This window comes from Sorex fumeus, unplaced genomic scaffold (assembly GCF_029834395.1).
Source record: "Sorex fumeus unplaced genomic scaffold, SorFum_2.1 ptg000240l, whole genome shotgun sequence".
Lineage (NCBI taxonomy): Eukaryota > Metazoa > Chordata > Mammalia > Eulipotyphla > Soricidae > Sorex > Sorex fumeus.
The window spans coordinates 10,825,198-10,836,339 of NW_026606297.1; positions in this window are offsets into that span (position 1 = coordinate 10,825,198).

Here is an 11,142-nt window from a genome sequence, read left to right on the forward strand (position 1 = left end):
TTGTGAAACAAAGATACTTTAATTTATGTTACTATTTTATTAGAAAAGTCAGATGAATGCCTTTTTAAAATATAGAAAGATTATTTAAATTCACTTAAGATAATAAATTTGGCATCTTCAAATCATGTTCAAAAATTGTTGATATTCATTATGAGGAATTTTATAAAATTACTGAAATTTAGCAATCACTGAAAATATTTTTTCTTTTATTTATCTGTTTAAATAGAAGAAACGCAAATTATGTGTTTGAAGTACTTCGGTATATCTGTATATTTTCTGCTGAGACATATAGCATTTAAATTTTTATTCCTGCAGTAGAATCACATAGTTTGGCCAAATTCATTGAGGGCACTAAACAACTTTCTAGGAAGACTTTTTGGATTTTGATTATAGAAAAAAACAAAAGAACAGGACAGTATTCAATGGAGATTGTTCAAGAAAATATAACAATTGAACAGTTTGTGCACTGTCTAATGGACTAGCAAACATCTTAGTCAATTTTCTAGTGCATAGTCAATTTAGAGTTTACATACTGAAAAAATAAAAGTTTTCACTAACTCTATCCTTCTAGTGGCATTCCACGTGAGCCCCACTGCCTTGTCATTGCCGCATCTTTTCTAATGAGAACACAATTGTGACTATGTCTCATGGTCAGAACAGTTTACTGCTTGCTTTCAAGAATCAATATTAATCCCTTATGTTTCTTTCTCTGCTATTGAGGTTTTGTGGCAGTATAGATAAAATGCATGTGCAATGCCCCAGTCATATAATATAAGCCCATTTCCAAGCAATTACTGAAAAGCCTGTGTTATAATCCTAGGATTGTTATGCAACTAATAGTTGATGTAATAAAGAGAATTCAAGCTACAAGTTAAAGAAGTATAATAAAATCCAATGTCATCAGTATGAATCTATAAATGCCATGAGAAGCATTAAGCAAAGGATTTGGATAAGCGAGTACAACTGATTTTAAAATTAGCTCAAATTATTAGGTATTTTTTAATTTGTGTGCATCTGAGAAACACCATACAATAAACACCATTACACCATTGTCAAAATTATGAGATATTGCACTGAATATTTACCCCAAATTTTGAAGTTACATAATTTATCGCTTGCTTTTATCTGTATGGCATTATTTGATTTTTAAATCTTTTTTATTGAATCACTGTGAGATAGACCCTTACAAAGCTGTTCATGATTGGATTTCAGTCATACAGAATTCCAGCTCCCATCCCTCCACCAGTGTACATTTCCCAGGACCAGTGTCTCAGATTCCCTCCTATCACCCCTCTTTCTCCACCTACCTCCTGCCTCTATGGGTACCATAATTTGATTTTAAGTGACATCAAATTTCTCTTATCTTACTTGAGCACTATCTTCTTTATCTTAAACATATTATTAATTTACACTAAAAATTTATAGTGATAATGCACTTTGGTTACTATTTTAGTTGGACTACAATTTAAAATCATCTCTGTATTTTTAATATTTCCAAACTTACGAAAGATAAATTACCATTAGTAATAATCTAAGACAAAATGCATCAAACATTTTTAAAAAAGTATTTTTACTCCGTAGAGAAGTAACAAAATTAGAGCAAATGTAAAAACATGAAACCTAAGTTTTTCAACCTAGTACTGATGTGAGCATATAGTAAGCAATTTTATTCCTTAAAGAAAAAAAAAGAAATCTCATCTGAGAGGCCAGATTGATACACAGTGGGTAAGGCCTTTCCCTGCATGTGACCAATTTGGGTTCAATCCCCAGGATCCATATGGTCCCCTGAGCACCATCAGGAGTAATTTCTGAGAGCAGAGCCAGGAGTAACCTCTGAGATTTGCCAGGTGTGACCAAAAGAGTCATTAAAAATAAAAAGCCATCAACAACAAAATCTCATATGAAATAAAATTGTGAAATATATAGTATACATACAAAAATGCATATATACACATATCTATATGAATTTTCTATGAATGGAATAGATAAGAATGAAATGACTATTCAGAGGGTGTCCCAAACAATAAAATGACAGTTTCTGATATCTTCAAGAATTCTGGTGCAATTTGTTTAGTGGCAAAGCCCTTGAATAAGTGACCAGAACAGTCTGTCCTGGCACCACTTGAGAAACAGATGGTTATTCTAACTATTTGTTTTTTAATTAGCCAATCTCTGTGCTAAAAAGACATGTAACTAGTCAAACTAGCTGCTCAATAAATGTTATCTGTCAACGTGTGGGCTTTTTTTATTGTTTGGTTATGTTTATATCCAATTTATAGTTGCGCTTCTTTTTTCTCTAATTACTTTTACCTGATTTCATCTGGGCAAATATAAACTCGCTATTAGTGTTACTTTGTTTTCAAGGAAATACTAAGACTGGTATATAATATAATGAGAAAATATTCAATGGTAATGCAAACCATAAAGTTACATCAAAAAGAATAAGCTTTGAATAGTGATTCTTATTTTATTTTTTACTAAATCCATATATAATATATATTTTAATAATGTACATATACCTTAAAAAAACCCATTATTATAGAAATGAGATATTTGGGGCAATTTACCTGAATAAGTAGCGCTCAATCTTAAAAAACATTAGCTTTTCAGAGATTGAAATGAAGCCCTAAATTTGTAAATGATTAATATATTTTTATTATGCTGTTTTGATTAAACTGAGCTCTTAATTTTTTAAATCCAACTGTAATTATTCTCAGTAAGTATATCAAAGAAAAGAGGGAACTGAGCTCAGTCAGATATTGTTCTGGTTTCCAACATAAGTGATATCATCACAGTTTTTTTTTATTATTTTTGATTAATAAAAATAACCCAAAAGGAAACTTGCAACATTTATTTTTTATCAAATAAAAAACAAATTTACTTATAATTAAAAAGGGAATAGATTAAAATGGAAAAGCCTACAAGCTTTAATTTACTGTACATTTGTTCATCCTTGCTAGAATCTTTAGACATAAGTATTTATGTATATATTTCCTCATATTTTATCTCGAGCGGGCCCAGTAATTTATATGCACATATATTTCTTTCTCTCTCTATATATATATATAAATAACATTTCTTAGGATTGGATATGCACTTTGTGGTAAAATACACGCTTTTTTGTGTGTGTGATATTCTGGATTTTATAAATGCTAATATCCCCCCAAGACTCCCCCCCACCTTTTATTTAAAGAGAAAGTAAAAATAAAGTAGAATTGAATAAAAATATTTAGTGACATCAAATAATGTTTCCACTCTGGAGATTCTAACTTCATGAAAACAAAGTTTCCACTGTAGACAATTTCAAAAGCTGAATAATACATTTAAAATTACAATTAAAAATGTGAAAGTATTGAAGCATAAAGCAGTCAAAATTTCTGAGGCAAAACGCAAAGTGAAATATACTCTTCAGAAAAATGAGAGGATTAGAATGATGTCAAAGCGGCCTCTGCTTCAAGCAAAAATCTAATCAGAAATATTGTAAGTCTTACTGTGCTGATGAAATAAGAAACAGATCTCAACAAAGGTAGAAGACAAACCCCATTATGCACACCCGGGCTTCAGCCAAGACTTCTGAAACTCCTGAGACTGAAAACAGTTCTGCTGAGAACAGTCCTCTGACACTTGAATTCCAAATTCAACCATCTCATCTTCTGGGGCAGCAAGATTAGTTTCACCTACTCAGATATTTTATTTTTCCCTGTAGTTCTTCATCCCTACCATGAAGTTCAAGGACAAAATGGATTATGTCTGTGAATGAAGGGATAGTTTAATGAAGCTCTTGCTTTGCATTTAGCAAATCCCAGTTCTATCCTGGACACAACGATATGATCCACAGAGCCCAGACCCAAGAGTAGGCGGTCGCGATCAGGGATGTGCACCACCCCATCCCAAAATAGTAAGAAAAAAAATTCAATGCTGAAGGACAGAGTAAAATCCTCTCCCCTTCAGAAAATCTGGTGACAGAAGATGAAGAATAAAATTTAATTCTTGTTTAGGAGTCAAGAGCATATGATCAGAAAGATTTGATTACTATATAAAATGGTAAAAACAGTATATAGAGAGTTCCACCTAGAAAATATATCTATATACTTGTATGAGCATCCGGTTAAAATAGTTGAGTACTGCACAATGGCAATATAAACTATTGAATATATGATTATGGCTGGAGCAATAGCACAGCGGTAGGGTGTTTGACTTGCATGCAGCCAGCCAGGCTGAGCCAGGTTTGATTCCTCCGGCAAGCTACCTAGAGTATCTCCCCCTCAGGCAAAGCCTGACAAGCTACTCATTCAATATGCCAAACACAGTAACAACAAGTCTCAACATGGAGATGTTATTGGGCCAGCTTGAGCAAATCGATGAACAACCTGAGGACAGTGACAGTGAATATATGATTATAGAAACATAGGATCTGCTTTAATGTAAATTATTGACCTGGAATATAGATACTAATTAGATGATCAAATTGAAGCAAACTATTTTTTTTCTACATCACACCCAGTGATGCTCAGGGCTTGCTCCTGCATCTGCACTCAAAGATCGGTTCTGGGGGGCTCAGAGGAAAATATGTGGAGCCCAGGATCTAAAACCAGTTCCGGTCTTTGTGAGTCTAGTGACCTCCTACCTAATGCATAATCTCTAGGACCCGTAAAATACTTTCATATGCTCTCCATAATATCATAGTACAAGAAATTTAAGATAATCAATTGTAAAACTACAGATAAAAACAAATAAAATTTTAGTATGGTGAAATGATTTTTTTCAGTTTATAATATTAATCTCATTTTTCTTATGTATTTGGCGGTGCAAGCCAATAGTGAGAAATTTTATATTTATTGCTTTATTTTCATAATATGCAAGAAAATATAACAAATATATAACTATTGATGTAGTATAATATTAAAATAACCCGTACAAAGTGTTTTCTTGTAATGCTTTGGCTTGAAGAAGTTAGCAAAAAATGTACATTGAGATATTTTGGATACAAAAATAGTATACATGTTTGACGTATGCACTCTGATGAGCTTGAATATGTCTATGGTTTAGTGAAACATCAACAAATTTTATCAGTTCTATCACTTCCAAATATTTCCTTGTGTTTTGTGTAATTTTGTGAATATCATTCTGTGTATCAGTCTGTGTTCTTGTGTGTGTGTGTGTGTATGTGTGTGTGTATGAATGTGTTAAGAGTATTTCACAGGGCACTTGACAGAATATTGAAATATTGCTGGATTGGATATAACAGAAAACCAACAAACTTTATATTGACTATGAATAAATTATAAAATAAAATTTTATTTTAAATATCAGCAACAGATTGTAATAAAAATATAAGGGTCTTTGACAAATAGCTACCAATTATTAGGAAAATAGTTTTAAAATTATAAAATCTTGAGAAAATCAAATTTCATTGGAAATAAAAGAATTTGCATGAATCAGAACAAACCATGAAAATTTCAACATGGCTAATTAAATTTCTAAATTCAAGACCACTTCAATAATTGTAACTAAACAATTTTAACCTTGAATTTACTAGCTGATCAGAGCATTTATACAAAATAATAGTGTAGCTAGCCAACATTAGCAAAAATAAAGAAAATTGATGGGAAAAGGACTGTACATGGCGGTAAAATGTAGTATCAAGCTAGATCATAAAAATAATGTAGAATGATACAGAAATACACTTTATTGGATTTCTTATTTCATAGAATCACCTATTTTTGGAAGCTTATTTAAAGGTAAGCAGGAAAACAAATCCAGTGTAAAATGAAGGCTTTGCCAAAACATGTACAACTTTGTCTATAGACAACAGGTACATCAACACTTCACATCAGAAGCAGTTGCTATGAATACCTTTTGCTTATATCAAAAATATATATGCAGACATAAGTAATACATGTAAGTCCTTATGAAGAACATTTTTATATGTTCCACTATTTATGATTGGGACTTTTAAAAACTGGCATTATTAAAACAATGCTTGCACCTGCAATATATCAACTTTTGTAATATATAATTAATTAAAAAATTAAATTTCTGACCAGAGTTATAGTATAGGGTTAGGGTGCTCGCCTTGCACATAGATGGTCCCTGTTTAATCAATAGTACCACAAATGGTCCCTGAGCTCTTTTTGGAGTAACTCCTGAGCACAGAACCAGTACTAAGCTTTGAACACTTACGAGAAGTAAGCTTCGAACAGGTACTAGGCATGATTTCAACCCCCCCACTCACCCAATAAATAACGATTACATTTCAATATTATTTGGAGAATATTTTTCTTCTTTAAGATAGACATGTGAAGTAGATATCAATAGATTTTTCTCAAACTGAAGATCGAGAGAAAAAGGTCAAGTATCAGATAATCATTATAGGTCTGCACTGATATTTATCTTTTATTCACTGTTGTTTAAGTACACTGACTTTCTGTAACCCTGTGTGAAGTACCTATCAAAACTTGTCAACAAATCAGCAAGAGTTATCTTTCAGAGTCACCAAGAATAGTAGCCATCATTTTGAGTTTTTTTAGTTCAGATTTCAAATTTTATTACTCCTTCTCTTTTGAATTAGACAAACTACTTGTACTTGTGAATGGCACTTTCTTAAATACAGTATCACTGTATCACTGTCATCCCATTGATCGTCGAATTACTCGAGCAGGTGCCAGGAACGTCTCTATTCCTCCCAGCTCGGAGATTTTAGCAGTCTCTTCTTACTGGTCATTTCCCAATGATTGGAGGCTCTTTCAGGATCAGGGGAATGAGCCCTATTGTTGTTACTGTATTTGACATATTGAATATGCCCCTGGGAGCTTGTCAGGCCTTACTCATGCCGGCAGGCTACTCTCAGTAGCTTGCTGGGTTCTCCAAGAGGCACAAATGGGTAGTAAGTGTCTTATAATATGCGGTCCAGAAAGCAGCCTGGAGCATGGTGGCTGTTGGGCAGTGAAGGCTGCCTGCCTGGGCTGGGTCCCTTAAGGTGGGGAGGACTCTCACCCACCCCACAGCCTGGTGCGAAGTTCGGTGGCATGGTTCTGGGAACCTTCTTTTATACTCCCATCTGGGAGGAGCATCTCTGAGTTCTGGAGGGTGGCCAATGAGGAAATTATCTGGTGCTGGCAGGGTGTGACTTATGGGTGTGATCCCTATGTCACTGGAGATTGGGGAAAGCAGGCAGAGGTTGTCTGTTCCGGGTCCTGTTGAATCCAGAGAACAAGGTCACAAAGTTTCACGTTATCTGGGTTCCGTGGGACTTCTTTCTTGCGTGAGGCTCATCCTGAGCATCTGGAAAGTGGCCTGGAACATGGAGGTGGTTTGGCAGTGGAGATCGGCTGCAGGGGCTGGATCCCTTGGGGTGGCGAGGGCTCTCACCCACCCCACAGCCTGGTATGGAGTCTGGAGTCTTAAATACTAGGATGGGAAATTGTCTTCTAAAGAGGTAATTAAGTGCAAAGAGAAATGATAAACCCTTTAGTAAGGTATTTTTATAAAATATCTAGGATAAGTGCAAAAAAATAACATTGCCTATAGGTGAATGATCATATTGGTTTTTTACTTAGCTTTACTTTAAATCGTCAACCGATAAGTAATCAGAAATAAAGCACAATTAGCTATAGTCTATAATACAGATATATTTCTTTATAATACTATGATTTTTGAAATTAATAGTTCTCAAATATTACATAATGATTAGAATATAAAAGATAGCATGAAGTAATATTGGTTTACCTGACGTAATGTTGTTTGAAAATCTTATTCACTCTCTTTCCTCACTGACTCATTTTGTTTTATTTTGTAGCTATTGTTATACTTCAAAACAATTTGAAATATACTAATGACAAAGTGACTTTTTTTTCACTTTGAAGATTAATTAAATCTAAGTTTAAGTTTCCCCAAAAAATAAATATATGAAGTTAATATATAAAATAAATTGTTTGAATTTAATTCATTAAGAATGTTAACTTTTTCGGGGGTATGGTGCCGCCAGCAAGTCAATCTGTACCTGTGAGGTGAGTGCATCAGCTGGCGCCTTCAGACTTCCAGATACCCCAAATTGCTGCTGTGCCTTTGGCCAGACCCCAAAAACTTGGGGCAAAGTTTACCAAGAAAGTAAACGGCCAAAAGTTAGGTATGTGGGAAACACACCCACAAACCACCTCCGGCTCAGCTATATAATTGGAGGCAAGGTCTCTTTGGTTCCTGATTGAACTGCTTAATGGACATGATCCCAGAGACTCAGAAACGAATCTTGGAACTCAGCGGCTTTAGGTAGAAATGTGTCTGGTCCCTGCAGTAGGCTACTGGTTCTGGGCCAACCCAGGTGGGAATAGGTTTCGTGCCTTGGCCTGTTCCCCCTGGCGGCCCGGTGGCCACCATCCTTCAGAGGCCACTGGATAATCACATTTGGGCCCCCAGTGACAAGACACACAGGGCCTCATGGGATGAGGGTGGAGCCGAGCTTGTCCTCCCCACCCCAACGAGACCCCAAGTCATTGCCCACAAACAACCTCTCTGGCTCCTGATCAAGCTGCTTAATGGCCATGATCCCAGAGACTCAGAAACAAATCTCAAAACCCAGTGGCTTTTGGCAGAAATGCGCCCGGACCCCACAGTACATTACTGTCGCCTGGACACTCCAGGGAGGAAAGGGTGCTGTCCCTCCGCCTGCTCCCTCTTGGCGGCTCGGTGGCCATCATCCTCCAGAGGCCATTGGACAGTCAGGCTTGGGCCCGCAGTGACGAAACTTGTTGGGCCTCACGGGATGGTGGGGGATCCGGGCCTGTTCTCCCCACCCCAACGAGACCCCAAGTCATCGCCCACGAACGGCCTCTCTGGCTCCTCATCAAGCTGCTCAATGGCCATGATCCCAGAGACTCAGGAGAAGATCTCTAAACCCAGTGGCTTTTGGCAGAAATCCCTCCAGATTTAAGTGTTAAAATTTAGGAATTTCAAAACCACATGGCCCTACTGCAGCCACATGACATCATATGTTATTCATAACCAGCAATAGAACACAAATTGTCTATTGTTGCCTTTTCAGCAGATCTGAGTGTTGGGGTAAAATCTCAAATAATGGTGGGTCTGGTGTCGAAATAGTGAATGTGATCAAAGTGGAGAGAGAGTAATGTAGAAATCATCTGCCCCACAGGCAGGGGGAGGTTGTGGGATGGGGGTATACTGGGATTGGGATTTTTGGTGGTGGAGAATGGGCACTGGTGAAGGTACGGGTGTTTCATGTATGACTGAGACTTAGACCCAAAAGCTTTGTAACTACTCTCACGGTGATTCAATAAATAAAATTATAAAAAATGGGGGGAAAAAAGAATGTTAACATTTTAATGTATTGTTTTCATGCCAATGGTATATACTATATATCAATATATAGTTTATCAAGAGGTCAAAACCTTTTCAAAAATAAAGTTAAAATAAAGTAAAATTTTATTTAGTATTCCAACTAAGAATGACAAAATAATCCTGAAAATAGATAGAAGTTTTAGTGAATAGAAATTAATTTTACAGAATGACATAAATGTTGAAATAAAGGGAGATTGACACTCATCACTTAATCACTTAACTTCCCGTTAGTCGTCGATTTGCTCGAGCGGGCGCCAGTAACGTCTCCATTTGTCCCTGTCGCGTGCTAGTGTAGCCCAATGGCATCTCTTCGCTCCGGGAACATGGAGGGCCTCAAACCGATCGTTCATGACCTTGACAAAGAAGTCTGACCATCTGGTAGGTGGGCGGCCACGCAGTCTCTTGACATCCCGTGGAATCCAATCAGTAACAGCTCTAGTCCAACGGTCGTCTTTAAATCTCATTACGTGACCAGCCCATCTGATTTTCGACACCTTGGCAAATGAGACAGCGTCCCTGATCCTTGATCGTCGACGGATGTCAGAACTCCGGATTCGTTCTCTCATTTGAGTGAAACGTGATATTCCAAGCATAGCTCTTTCTATTCTTCTTTGGGAGACCTGAATGGCGTTCTCATCTTGTTTGCGTAGGGCCCAGGTCTCTGAGGCATATGTTAATGCAGGAAGAACAGTGGAATCAAAGAGATGTGCCCGGAGCCGGAGGTTCTTCGTCCTCTTAGCTATTTCTTCGAGGTTCTTGAAGGCGTTCCAAGCCGCTCTCTTCCTCCTGCGCAGCTCGGGTGCCAGGTCATTTGTCATGTTGACCTCTCGACCTAGGTACACATAGCTGTTGCATTCGGAGATGGTCGTTCCATTGAGAGCGAATGGGGCGTCAGGAACAAGGCTGTTTCTCATAAACATTGTCTTCGTAAGATTCAGCTGTAGTCCTACCTTTCCACACTCACGGTCAAAGTCGGCCAGCATTTGTGCCGCTTGGCTGATGTTTGGTGTTATTAAAACAATGTCATCAGCAAAGCGGAGGTGGTGTAGTTGCCGACCATCTATCTTCACTCCCATTCCTTCCCATTCCAGTCGTCGCATGATGTTCTCGAGGGTGGCACTGAAGAGTTTTGGTGAAATGGTATCACCCTGCCGCACCCCTCTCTTGACATCAACGATCACTTCTTTGTAGAATGGTGAGATCCTGGTAGTGAATCCGCAATACAGCTCACGGAGGATCCTGATGTATTGGGCTTGAATGCCCTGATTGGCTAGGGCTTCAATGACCACTTCCGTCTCAACAGAATCAAAGGCCTTCTTTAAATCAATGAACGTTAAGCAGAGCGGCATCTTGAACTCCCGAGAAACCTCAATGAGTTTGGTTATCGTGTGGATATGGTCGATGGTGCTGAATCCTTTGCGGAACCCTGCTTGCTCACATGGTTGTCCTTCATCTAGTGTTCTGCCAATCCTATTCAGGATGACTCGAGTGAACAACTTGTAGATGACAGACAATAGGCAGATCGGGCGATAGTTGCCAATGTCATGGATGTCTCCCTTCTTGAACAGTAGTACGGTCCTGCTGGTTTTCCATTGAGATGGAACCTTGCATTCAGACAGGTAGCGAGTGAAGAGCCGAGCCAGTGTATTGATGAGTACTGACGGCAGGTTCCTCAGGTGTTCAGGTCTGACCTTGTCTGGGCCGGGTGCTGTTTGCTTCTTTACTGACGAAATGGCGTGTCGGATTTCGGAAGGGAGAACGTTGGGAACGACATACCCATCCTGTGGA